Below are 13754 nucleotides of genomic sequence, written 5' to 3' on the forward strand. Positions count from 1 at the left end.
TGGGTCACTTCTTTGCCTAACCGCATCTAGGCCCGATATCATATTTAGTGTATGTATGTGCGCTCACTTTCAAGCAAATCCTAAGGAGTCACACCTTAGTGCCGTTAAGCGGATCCTTAGATATCTCAAACATACACCTGGCATAGACTTGTGGTATCCCAAAGGCGCTAGTTTTACACTCTTGGGATACTCGGATTTGGACTTTGTCGGATGTCGTGTGGATCGCAAGAGCACATCGGGTGGGTGCCACTTGCTAGGGCGTTCCTTGGTCTCTTGGTCTTCAAAGAAACAAAATTCCGTGGCCTTGTCAACCGCACAGGCGGAATACATTGCCGCGCGGGGCTTGTTGTGCTCAAATTCTCTACATGAACCAAAGCCTCTTGGACTATGGTGTGGTATTAGATAGGATCCCGCTCCTTTGTGATAACGAGAGTGCCATAAAAATTGCTAATAACCCGATTCAACACTCTCACACAAAGCACATAGATATTCACCATCACTTTCTAAGAGATCACATGGCAAGGAATGATATCACACTTTGTGGTGTTCGTTCCGAAGATCAATTGGCGGATATCTTCACAAAACCTCTAGATGAGAGCACCTTTTGTAGGTTGCGAAGTGAGCTTAACGTGCTAGATGCTTCTAACGTCATGTAATTGCCTTGTCATATAGATGCATTTCATATGTACATACTAGGGGCTTGTCTAACCTTGTCAAGATAGTGATGAACATGGGTCTTGCATGAGCCGGTGGTTCCTTGTTTCGCTCATGGCATGTAGAAAGGTTCATCATGAAGAAGCTTGCCGAGGGTTCAAACTTGACAAGATAGATTTAAATTTATGCAATGCATTCTTCTTCTTGTCATATAGCATGCATTCATATTTAAATTCCCGCTTTGCATTTGCATTGCATCACGCTAGTAGCATCACAAGGGAGCAAATCACACTTTGAGAATGATATTCATGTCATATATGATATATCAACTCCATAAGAGTGATAAGATCAATGTTGCACTTTCATGCCTATTGAGTCATGTCCTAGCGAACTTAAAGTCTCAATCTCTAAGTTCATAGGCAATATGGCTCATACATTTCTTGGATCTTGTGTTTATCCTCGCTTGGTTCTTAATTTGCCTATGTTATGTAAAAGCTTGCGAGCATCTATAAGTATGAGTGGTTGAGGGGTGAAGATGTCTCTCGAAAATGGTCCAATTTAAGTGTTTATTGCTTTGGTTCTTCGGAAATTGGATCAAAAGTAGAGTTTTCAGTTCAGCTGAAAATTCCTGTATCACCAGTTAAACCGCAGACAAACCACTGGTCTGTCCGGTGCCTCTCGGATGCAACGACTCCAGGCCTGTGGTTCAATCAGAGCCACTGTCTTGTCAAAAGTCCCGAAACATCGCCTCTGTACACAACTCCGACGGATGCACCGATGACCACCGGATAGACCAGTGCCTCCTGACCGGTTCATCCGGTGCCACTCTGTGCTGACTCGATTCAAATCCATTCAAATCCAGTCACATATGCATCGGTGCTTCGCACTTCTGCCCCACCGGTGCATCCGGTGCTCCTAAGTTTTGCAGGCCCACATGTCCAGTCTCTCTTATTCTTCCCGTGGGGCACGCACGTCAGTCACGATTTCCAGTTCGCTTTCTCCTTTCCACCGCCCGAGTGCCACCCGTGCACCCGCCGCCGTTTCTCCACCATGCCACCGCTCGCCCACGCGCCGCCGCTCCGCCGTGCCGCCGCACCACTGCGCCTCTGCCGCCACTCCGCAGCGCTGCCTCGCATCACTTGGCCGCCCAGGCCACGCCGCCGGCAAACCCTAGCACTGCCCTGCTCCGCCGCGCGCCGCCGTTTCCACTGCGCCACCACCGCTTTCCAGTGCCGCCGCGCACAAACCGCCGCTCCACACGTCCAGGACGTTCCAGGCTTGAGCTCGTGCACCACTCCTCTTCCACTCCGATCTGCGCACACCACGTGTTCGATCTATTGCCTGGAGGGCAATTCCTTTGTTATTGCTTCGATTTCTTCCAAATCTGCAATGGTATGGATGTCTAGCATGTGTCATACACTTAATCATCTATCTTTTACATACACATGCTACACTCTTAGTGCACACACATTCACCTTTATCACATATGCCTACTTTGCTCACACATAGGTATTCTAGTGCACCTATCTCACTTTGCTCTCACACTTGTGTCCAAATTATCTTGCAAATTATTTTGTGACACATGTCATCCCCTAGAAGCACATATTTAGGCTCAATCAAATCATTGGTTTGCTTAGGACTTCTTTCCTCTAGTAAAGAGGCAAAGACTAAGGTGGATGCAACTCCTTGGAAGAAACCTGCATACAAGTTATTCCAAGTTTTTCTCCCAGACTTGTGAACTTTTTAAGTGTCTACCATGCTTACCTTGATAATTGAATCTTGGAACGGTTTAAGCTTCAGGTTCCTTATTCTCCCAAGCTTAGGTACTTAGGTTATTTTTTTTGAATATTTTCAAAACCAAAACATAGCTTAGCTCCTTAGTTTGTACTCTCGGATCCCTCTTTTTCTTTTTCTTTTTTGGATTCCTCACCAAGTTAGATCATGCCTTCTTTTCTTCCTACCTCTAAAAAGGCTTATGTGGAGCTCAGGGTAGGGAAAAGTTGAAAACATACCTGTTCCTCTGGTGTTGCTAAGTCAAAGACCGGATCCTTGAGGAGAAACAAGTCATAAACCTTGATCAAGATGTGCAAGTGTGTGGAACTTGTGGAGGATATATGAACTCCTTTCATGAGCTATTTCTCTCTTACTTTCTTTTGGACATGGGCTAACTTTCTTTTGAAACACATTGGACCTTCGTGTGTCCACTTTTTTTTTGAATACTTTGGACCTTCATGCGTCCATTTTTTTCTCTTTTTTTTAACAGCCCATGTCCTTTCAATCTTGGAGAGAAAAGCCATGAATAACATGGAGTTTTTATTTTGTGGAATAGATGCTCAACTTCTAGTGTAGAAGTTGGTAAAATATGTGGAGTGTACGTGATCTTGATCATGGAATATGAAATGCATCTCTCAAAAGGGTCATAACAATTTGACAAAGCTCAAAGAGATAACAGGTTGTATATGTAGAAGGTTTTTTAAATATACGGTCTTGGATAGGAATTTTATAAACAAATGAGGAGCCATGCTATTAGAATTTTATTTTTAAAAGAAAACTCTAAGTACTTTGCAAGGGAGAACTTAGGTTCCATTGATTTTAACCATCTCGCAAAAGTCAATTACTATATTAGCATGGGGTCCCTATCATGAATTGGTTCACAAGAATGAGGTAAACACAAGGAATAAAGAGTATGCAAATTTTATCATGAAGTGCATGGTTCTTTTTAATATTTATTTGTGCAGGATTTTCATTTTGGAACATAGGGGAAACAGGATTAGAGATGCAAACCGAAGTCCAGGAGAAAGCTAGGCCGAGGTGGGCCCTCCTTGGGCTCGGCCGAACCCATGGGTCGGCCGGCCCAAGGTTGACTCCTCTGGCCTTGATCTCTTTGTGTGTGTCCAGTCTCGGTGTTGTGTGCTGAGTTAGATGCGTGCTGCTCCCCCACACTAATCTTTTGCCTGCGATCTTATTCAAAAACACATGGAAACAAAACTCTGCCGGTTTGAAAACCAGGGAGTTCATCTTTCATTGAATTGTCAAATTTGGGGGCACATTACATACGAAGGGAAATATATGAAAATAAATGCTGGAAAGTAAAGTGGTAATGTGCCCAAAGGATACTGTGAAGGGTGATGTGCAATCTAGAGGTTGCCCTTCTCAACTCGCTTTTCCAGGCGTTCTATTTTAACGCCTAGACCGCGGTGGAGCGTGTCGTAGTCGTCCTTGATGGACTTGAGCTCTAAAGTGAGCTCCACCACGCGGTCGCTAAGCTCCTTATTCCCATCACGCAGTTTGATCATTGTGCGGAGGAGCTGGGCGACCTTAGATCCCTTGAGGACCTACTCATCCTTGCTCTCATACTGCCCACCGGGACGCGTAATCGGAGGAGGGGGGATGTGTCTCGACGCACTTGGCACCCTTAGGGGAGGATGCTACGGACTCAGCCTCTCCTTTATCCTTAGGAGAGAGTCCGGGCATCAACCCCTTCCCGTACCCACTGCCTGGGGTATGAATGCCCACAACGTGAAAACGCTGTGGGGGTGAGGGTGTCGTGGTGGTGCGCGTGGGTGTAGTTACATAGTTATGACTAATGACATCCCCACTCTTAGTGTACAGCGAGTAAACGTGCTCTTGTCCCTCCTCTATCGGCATCGGTGGAGTCGGTGAAGAGGCGCTTGGAGACGTCCTTCGGCGCGAGCATCCCTGTCGTCGGACGTGCAGAACCTCCTGAGCCTGGGCACCTGCCCCTCTTGGCGGAGATCTTCCTGATGGTGCGCGGCGTCGAACGGGAGGCCGAGGGGTCGCAGGCTTGGTTCGGCCGAACCAGGGGTTCGGCCGGCCCCTTGTCGGCGCCCCTCGCTTCCCCCTTTGGTGCTGGCACAGGGATGATCGCCAATGGCGTCTTGGCAATGTGCTCGGCCTCCTGGTCGACTTCCATCACAGCAAGGGCAAGGTTTGCCGGCGAGGGCTCTCCCTCAAGGGCGAATGTGGACGAAGCTTCGTTGAACGGAATGATTGCCTTGCCGGCCATGGGGAATGATCAGAGTTGTAGAGGGGATGAGAGCAAGAAGATCAAGAAGGAGGTGATGAATAAAGGAGAAGGAGAGGGTCATTTTAAAGCCAAAACCAGGAGAATTTCCTTTTTGCAGCCTGGCACGTATGGAAACGAGAAATTGCCGTTTGAGGGGATTCAAATACGAAATTTGAAAGTGTTTCGCTGCCAGGTGGGGTCGGCCGACCCAGGGGTTCGGCCGGCCCCACTTGGGCCCCTCTGGCTCTCAATTTTGTCTCATGGGCCAGGGGGCACAAGGTGGGCCCCATGCAAGTGGTTTTGGGTTTTATTTTGGGGCTGAGTAGTTTGATATGTGTCAAATTCTACTAAATTTATAACATCAAACTCGTCACTGGAGTTATATGGCGTATGAAAAACTTTTAAGCATTGGCCATTTACCTTGAACAACATACCTTTGTCGTCTTGGAGTGTGACGGCTCCATGTGATGATGCATTGACGATGGTATGGCCCCTTCCACTTGCTTCGGAGTTTTCCTTCGCCGAAGAGCTTAACCCTTGAATTAAACAGTAGTACCTTATCTCCGGGTTTGAATTCCTTCGGCTTGATCCTCTTGTCGTGCCATCGTTTTGTTCAGTCTTTGTAAATCTTGGCACTATGGTAAGCCTTCTCTCTCCATTCTTCCAACTCTGCCAATTGGATCTGACGGTTCTTTCCGGCTTGCTTTAAATCCATGTTCCATTGCCGGATGGCCCAGTGGGCTGTGTGCTCTAGTTCCACTGGTAGATGGCATGTTTTGCCATAGACAAGCTGAAATGGGCACATTCCGATAGGGGACTTGTATGCTGTCCTGTATGCCCAGAGTGCATCAGGCAGCTTACTCTTCCAACCCTTCCCCATCTCGTTGACGGTCTTTTGCAGGATATTTTTGATTTGTTTATTGGATGTTTCTGCTTGACCGTTGGTTTGTGGGTGGTATGGAGTGGCAATGTTGTGCTTGGCCCCTAACTCCCTGAGGTAGTTTCGAAAGGTCTTGTCAATGAAGTGTGACCCTCCGTCACTTATGACCATTCTCGAAGTTCCAAACCGTGGGAAGATGACTTCTTGGAACATCTTTCGGGCGTGTTTGGCGTCAGCAGCTCTGCATGGTAATGCTTCCACCCACTTGGATACATACTCTACTGCCACCAGTATGTACTAGCAATCCTGGGACTTTGGGAATGGTCCCATGAAGTCAATACCCCACACATCGAAAAGTTCGACTTGAAGATTATTTGTGAGGGGCATTGCATTGCGAGTTGTTATGCCACCATGCATCTAGCATCTGCGACACCTTCGAATGAACTATCTTGTGTCTTCATACATTGTCGGCCAGAAGAAACCACTTTGCCAGATTTTTGCTTGCGTCCTGAATGCTCCATAGTGGCCTCCATATGCTGCAGTGTGGCATTTCTCGATGATTTGTATGGCTTCTGCTACAGGTATGCATCGTCTCAGCAGACCATCTGAGCATACCCTGTATAGGTATGGATCATCCCAAAGGTGTCGACGGCTCTCGTAGATCAGCTTCTTCTTATTCTCCCCTGGTGGCACATATCCTGCAACCATAAAGTTCACAATATTTGCATACCACGGGGTAGAGTCTGTCACCTTCAGTAGCATGTCATCGCGTAGAAATTCGTTTATCGGTGGTTCCTGCAAGTTAGTAACCTGCATACGCGATAGATGATCTGCAACAGTATTCTCTACTCTTTTTTTATGTTTTATTTCAAGGTCAAATTCTTGGAGTAAGAGAATCCATCTTATTAAGCGTGGTTTAGCATCTTTCTTGGTGAGCAGGTACTTTAAAACTGCATGATCAGAATAAACAATAACTTTTGCTCCAACCAAATAAGATCTAAACTTGTCTATAGCAAAGACAACTGCCAGGAGTTCCTTCTTGGTGGTTGCATAATTAAGTTGGGCTTCTGTTAGTGTCTTGCTTGCATAAGCGATTGTGTGATGCTTTTTATCTTTGGTTTGGCCTAAGACCGCCCCAACAGCAAAGTCACTGGCATCACACATTATCTCGAAGGGGAGGCTCCAATCTGGAGGTTGGATGATCGGAGCCGAGACGAGTGCCTTTTTCAGAGTTTTAAAGGCTTTCAAGCACTCGTCGGTGAACTCGAAAGGTGCGTCTTTAGCTAACAGGCTTGTGAGGGGTCTAGTAGTTTGTGAAAAATCCTTAATGAATCTTCTGTAGAACCCCGCATGACCTAGGAAGCTATGAATGCCCTTAACATTCACTGGAGGTGGAAGCTATTCAATTTTGGCTTTATCCACCTCTATTCCTCTTTCGGACACTAGGTGTCCGAGGACGATGCCTTCACGGACCATGAAATGGCATTTCTCCCAATTGAGAACCAGGTCCTTCTCTTGGCATCTTTGTAAGACCCTGTCTAAGTTTTCAAGACAATGATCAAAAGTTTTTCCATAGACGGAGAAATCGTCCATGAAAACTTCCATGATTTTCTCAATCATGTCTGAAAAGATAGACATCATGCATCTTTGGAATGATGCAGGAGCGTTACATTGCCCAAACAACATCCTACGATAGGCATAGGTTCCGTAGGGGCATGTAAACATGGTTTTTCTCTAGTCGTCGGGATGGATGGGAATTTGATGATAACCCGAATACCCATCGAGAAAACAAAAGAAGGAATGCTTTGCTAGCCGTTATAATATTTTGTCAATGAATGGAAGCGGGAAGTGATCCTTCTTTGTGGCTGCGTTGAGTTTTCGGTAGTCTATGCACATCCTCCATCCCGTGACGATTCGTTGAGGGATTAGCTCGTTTTTATTATTTTCAACGACCGTCATACCTCCCTTCTTTGGTACTACCTGGACTGGGCTAACCCACTCACTGTGTGGCACGAAATAGATTATCCCGGCATGCAAGAGTTTCAGGACCTCTTTCTTGACAACCTCTCGCATCGTATGGTTGAGCCTACGCTGAGGCTCTCGGGAAGGTGATTTTGTGGAATCTGTCGGAATACGATGTGTGCAAAGGGCAGGGCTGATCCCCTTAAGGTCTTGGAGTGAGTAGCCGAACACGGCCTTATGCTTTTCCAAAACAGCAATTAATTTTGCCGTCTCCTCGTCGGATAGCTTGTCGCTAATGATGACAGGGGTTTCAGTGTTGTTATTTAGAAAAGCATAGTGGAGTCCGGAAGGAAGAGGTTTTAGTTCTATGGGTTGACGAGGCGGTTCTTCATGAGTGGGTAACTCAATTGTTTCATCCTGATCGTCCTCTTCTTCAGTAAAGAGTTCGGCATCGTTTTCTAAGGACGATTCAGGAGTTTCTATGGGAAGAATGGCTTCAACCTTGTCAACTATTTCTTCCTGGGGCGTAGGTTCGGTCATGGAATCTTTTGACTAGAGGATTGGCAAGCTAATGTCCTTACCCCCAAGTTTTACGTCGAGTGTTCCTAAGGGAGAAATGTTTTAGAACATCTTCTCGACGGGATGCCCAATCAGAATGTCAAAGTCTTGGACTTCGAAAATATGAAAGTCTAGGGCAAGCTCTGTTTGATCGTACCAGATCGGTACGTCGTGCAATATTCCGATCCCTTCCATGGTGGAGCGAGGTCCACTCCAGAGTAGGTAGCTAAGCGCAAAGGATGCTGACATGATGTTTGCTCCAACCGTGGGACTGTAATGAGCTGAGACAGTAGTTCCTTGGATGAAACAAGAAAGGGTATATAAGGGGGTTTGTAATCGAATTGCTTTGGTTGACATCTCCCCTTCATGTACCCATTCACTGTTCATGACAGCTGTCACCCCCTTAATGGCTTCTTGTAGAGAAGCTTTGTCTATAGGGGTTACTGGGTCCCTGGGAACTAGAGGTCTCTTTTCACGTGGATACATCGAGGTATTTCCAAAGTTTTAGAAAACGTCTTCCTCGATGTTTAAGGGAAACTCTGGAGGTTGAATTTCTTCTTCCTCCTTTGTTTCTAGTTCAGGGGAAAATTCGGTGGTTGGTCCTATGGGATCTAATGGTGGGCTTGTGGAATCAACCAACGGAACTTCCTCATGGCTTGAGGATTCCGCTGCCGGAAGGGTTTCTGTGAAGGATGTGTTCTCTAGGATACGATCCAGGAGAGCTTCTCCTTCTGCTGTGGTTTTATGGGTGAACGACCCGCCGGCAGAGATGTCAAGCTGTAGGGCAGATTCCTTGCTAAGCCCTAACCAAAAGTATTGGAGCAACACGTGGTCAGGAATTGATAAGTCTGGGCCAGCATGTGTAAGCTGTGAGAACCTGGCCCAGGCTGCACCTAAAGATTCCTTCTCATCCTGACGAAAGTCAAGGATTTCTTTTCGTAGGGAAGCGATGCGAGAAATGGGAAAGAACGCAAGACAGAATCTATCTCGTAGTTCTTCCCACTCTCCGTTTACCTTTCCTACATTATGGGCGTACCATTGCCTCGCCCTCTCACTGAGAGAGAAGGGAAACAACTTCCACCGAAGTGTTTCTGGTGCCATGCCTGCGATTGACAAGCATGAGCATAACTGCTCAAACTCTCGTAGGTGGTGGTAGGGATTTTTGTTATCATTTCCTGAGAATGTTTTTTCCCGAACCATGGCTATAAAACCAGGACGGAGTTCGAAGCTAGAAGCTGTGATTGGCTTTGACGATTGTGGTGGCTCTACGAACTCGCCCTTGGGGGCAGAAAGGTTTTGGATAGAAAGGTTTTCCATGGTAAAAGAATATGATAAAAGAAAAGGTAAAAGAAAAGATACACGGTCAACTAGGTTCGAAGATAACTACAGCAACCGTTCCCCGGCAACGGCGCCAGAAATGCTTGTTGGTATTTCTTAACGATCACAGAGTAATCCGCAAGCACACGGAAGATACCGTTGTAGCACTTCAGCCGAAGAGTATTCAGGGTATCGAGATTTCACAGGGAACGGATGTGTAACGACCTTCTGGCTAGTTTAACCTAGGAGAAGAAGAGGTAGGCAAGCTTCAGGTAGTGTAGTTTATCTAAGGTTAAAGATCAAGGCAAGGTAAACTTAGGCTTGTCACTTGTTTACTTCGGGCACCAGTCTGACCCAGGTACTGTTAGGGTCCTCCGGCTTGTGGCTCTACGCCGTACTCGGACAGGGGGGAGTACACTAACCACGAAGCAGCTTTGTAGTGGACCGACAGGGCTGTCACCACCTGCGGTCTACCCCGCAATACTGTGGAGCACGAGGCAAAGAAAGGTAATCTAGGACCTAAGCACCACGCTTAAGCCTTTGACTACTTACTCTAGCATTGCGCAGGGTTACCCGTCTTTATCAGGGGCCCTCTACTAGAGCAACCGTTACGAGAACGGACGATGATCCCGTAACTTAAGAATACTAGACCAAGAACTTAAAAAAAGATGAACTTCAGATACTTACTCAAATGATTCGTACCCGCCGAGGTACAAGACGAAGAGAGGCCGACACGCCCGGCTCTTCTCCGATCCTTCTCCCGCACACTCCCTCTACTCTACTAATACAAGTGGAGACCTACTACTACTTCTCCAACTAGTGAATGGAGTGATGGATGATGATGGAATGAGTGAATAACTTGAGTGGGTGTGTGGGGCTTATTTTATACCTCCAAAGGTCGGTTCCCGCCACCAACAGATATGGGAACATGGATAACCGCCTTCTGGAGGATAAGATCATGCTTCCCACCAAATCCCAGCCTGGTCCACTGCCATGTGGGGTCGGCCAAACCCCCTTGGCTGCCTTTGGCCACCGCCTTCTGCTGGGTCTCTGCTTGGTGGGTCCTGATGTCAGATAGGTCGGTGCCGGGGCTGGATTGGTCGGTTTGGTCTGGTTTGTGGGCCCTCCTTGTTGGTATGACGCAGCGTCGGATATTCTGTGCATCTATGTTGCGTTTTTCATCTGTTTTGGCCCTTTTCTGGGTGTGGGTGCCTGTAATCCAAGAATCACCAAAACTTGTGGAAATGGTTAGCATTAAGCCCTATAACTACTTTTGGTGTTTGAAAGTTATGAAAAGATGCAGGAGTTGACGGTTTTATTTCTGACTTAAGGGCCGTCAACATAGATATCACTACGTGAAAACTCAAAATAGTTAACACAGGATTGGTAACGGGCCCATATAACCTGTTACAAGCTTTGTCAATAGTAACGGACCTTAGTAAATGCACGTTACAAATAAGCCCAGCAGATCATACCCAACCTAACCACTGTAACAGTGGTAACGGGCCACATTAAAAGCCCGTTACCATTGTGAGCTCACTAGTAACGGTTATTAACGATGTCCGTTACCAATAATAGTGGTAATGGACCACGTAAAAAGCCCGTTACCTGGATGGTAGTCCGGACCCGAAAATTTACTTCATTCCAGTTTACTCCGACTGTCCGCATCCGCGCCCCACCCCCCCACCATTCCCCTCCACCTTCCTTTCCCTCTCGCTCCCTCGTGACCCTCGCCCCCTCCCCTCTGCTTCCGCCGGCATCCCCCTCCCTTCCGCTGCAAGGCGGCCTCCGCCGGCATCCTCCTCCCCCCTTCGACCGCCCCCTCCCTCCCCCGCCCTGCCTCCCCACCGGATCTGGGGCCACACGGGCAGTCTGCCGGCGGATCTGGGGGCGGCCGGCCTGGGGCGGCAAGCCACTGCCGGATCTCGGGCCGGCCGGTCTCAGGCGCCGCCACCGGGCTCTTGGCCGAGAGAGTGAGAGAGAGATGGTCGGGCATAGATGTCTAAGATGGCGGAGGAGAAGGCGGCCGGGGCGGCGGACGCGGTGCAGCAGCAACAGCTGGTGGTGGGTGAGGCGGCGGCGGTGCGGGTGCAGCCCGTGGAGAAGCTGCTGCGCGTGGCGCCTCTGGGGTTGTACGTCGTCGCCATGGCCGTCGCCTACTCCGACCTCGGCGGCTTCAAGTACCTCGTCTACGCTAACGGCCTCTGCGTAGCCTTCTAGCTCGTCATGGCCTTCTACACTGCCGTGCCAAGGCCCGCCACCGTGTCGCGCTCCTAGGTCGTCTTCTTCCTCGACCAGATCCATCGTTGTTCTTGCCATCCATCTCTGCTCTGCCCTCACTTTTCACTTTTACACATTCAGCTGGTAGCAGAATGTTGAAAATACTTTGAAGAATGTCTTTTCTCTTCTTTTTTGCCAACAACACGTGGCGATTTTTACAAGTAAAATCATGTTAGGAAAAGAATTTTTTCTGTGCTGGGCATATACTTGCTGTTACGAGTTAGGACTTGCTATAGTTATAGTCAGTGCCTTTGAGTGCTATACTTGCTATAGTTATAGATCTTAGTCTAGTTATAGTCATTTTGGTCTTTGTGTGCTGTAGGAACTATTATGATTATTCTTTTTTATTTGCCTTTCTTTTACTAGTTTCTAAAATTTTTGTCATGCAGCTTTGTGGTGGCGAGTGCAGACTTGTCACTGAGGTGAGCAGAGGTGGAGGAGAAGAGAGACAAAATGAATGTGTATCTAACTGCTTGTTGCTAAAGTGAATTTGTGTTATTTTCATGTGTTGATTATATATCATTGGCTAGCTGTGGCTTGCAGAAAGATGTGAGGAGGTGGAAGCTAGAGCCAAGGAGCTTGAGAAGCTGCACCTAGACTAAGGAAGGTTAGTTTTCTATAGTGACTCGTTGTAAAGCTCATGTTTAAGATGTTCACCCAATTTCATAATTTCATGGAGGTATGCATGACCTGCTGAATTTAGCCTAGTAAATTGATATTTGGCCTAGCAAATTCATAATCTGCACTTGATATTTGAACTTGTTGGATGCTTTTTATTCTAATGGCAAAGTTGTTCCACTCTTACATTCTTAATAATATCGACATTACTCACCTGAGCATTAGTTTGTTAATTGATAGTTGGATGCTTTTTGTCGATGCTATCAAATCAACTTTCCTGATATTAAGTATTTTAGATTGTACTCACCTGAGCATTAGTTTGTTAATTCTTTTTGTTTGGCCATTTTCGGTAAGTGATAAGTATTTTAGATTGTTAAATCTTGCTGCTCTCTCTCTCTCTCTCTCTCTCTCTCTCTCTCTCTCTCTCTCTCTCTCTCTCTCTCTCTCTCTCTCTCTCTCTGCATACCAAGTTTCCCCCCATATTTGCCCAAGACCTGATGGAATCTGCTCTGGTGTCTCATGTGCTCGCGTGTCTTGTTGCAGGCCCCGAAGAAGGAAAGGCCCTGCACTGTTAAACTGATATTCTACAGATTAGCTTGAGGTTTGCTAAAAGTACAATCAGTGCAATATCTATAACTTGGGTTGCTTGCTGGCTTAGCTCTGTTCTGCAGCAAGTTAAACTTGTCTCTGTTCAACTTTCTCTGAATTGTTTGATTTGGTTAGGTCAGTTATGGTTATCTACATTTGTCATACATTTTTGTTGCTATCAATGCTTATTGGCTAAGATTTGTTTATTATCTGCAATAATGTGTTTAAAATAAGCATGTTTTGAGATGATTAGTTCTGTCATGTAAACCTATCTTGATTATAAACTCTTCAGAACCTATGTTCTTGCTCCTGTTGGAATAATTGCATTATAAGTCTGGACTGAGTGTAATCATTTCGTAAATTTACATTGCATATATCTGTGTATGGATGTAATTGTTACTATGGATGTAATTGGATGTAACTATGTATGGATGTAATAAAAGAATAGAAGAAATTTTGATTTCTTTTTTTTATTTTTTAATTCCACATAGGTAACGGGCATTACCATAATGCCCGTTACCTATAACTGTTATTGGTAACGGGCATATTGATGTCCGTTACTGATATTCTGTTATTGGTAACGGGCGTAATTGATGTCTGTTACCAATAATCTGTTATAGGTAATGGGCATTGACTTAATGCCCATTACAAATGATTGTTATTGGTAACGGGCAAAATGCCCGTTACCGATGATGGGTCATTAGTAACGCGATAATGGTAATGGGTGCTATGCCCGTTACCAAAGGGCCATCCGTGTCCGTTACAAATTTGAGGTTCTCACGTAGTGTATTGATCTAGTATTGTTATATACTTCTCGCCTTAATCTATTATCTTCCATCGATTCTCTGACAGATGGCAGGAGATAAGAAA

At 46.3% G+C, this 13754-nt stretch overlaps 1 long non-coding RNA gene across 1 annotated transcript; it reads left to right on the forward strand.

Annotated features, from left to right (window-relative positions):
* The first annotated feature begins 11131 nt into the window (after positions 1–11131).
* On the forward strand, positions 11132–13097 carry LOC120655073. The gene is made up of 2 exons (XR_005667290.1): positions 11132–12285; positions 12840–13097. It is a non-coding gene; the product is annotated as an uncharacterized LOC120655073 (long non-coding RNA).
* The last annotated feature ends 657 nt before the right edge of the window (positions 13098–13754 follow it).

The sequence above is a fragment of the Panicum virgatum genome, chromosome 1N, assembly GCF_016808335.1.
Source record: "Panicum virgatum strain AP13 chromosome 1N, P.virgatum_v5, whole genome shotgun sequence".
NCBI lineage: Eukaryota > Viridiplantae > Streptophyta > Magnoliopsida > Poales > Poaceae > Panicum > Panicum virgatum.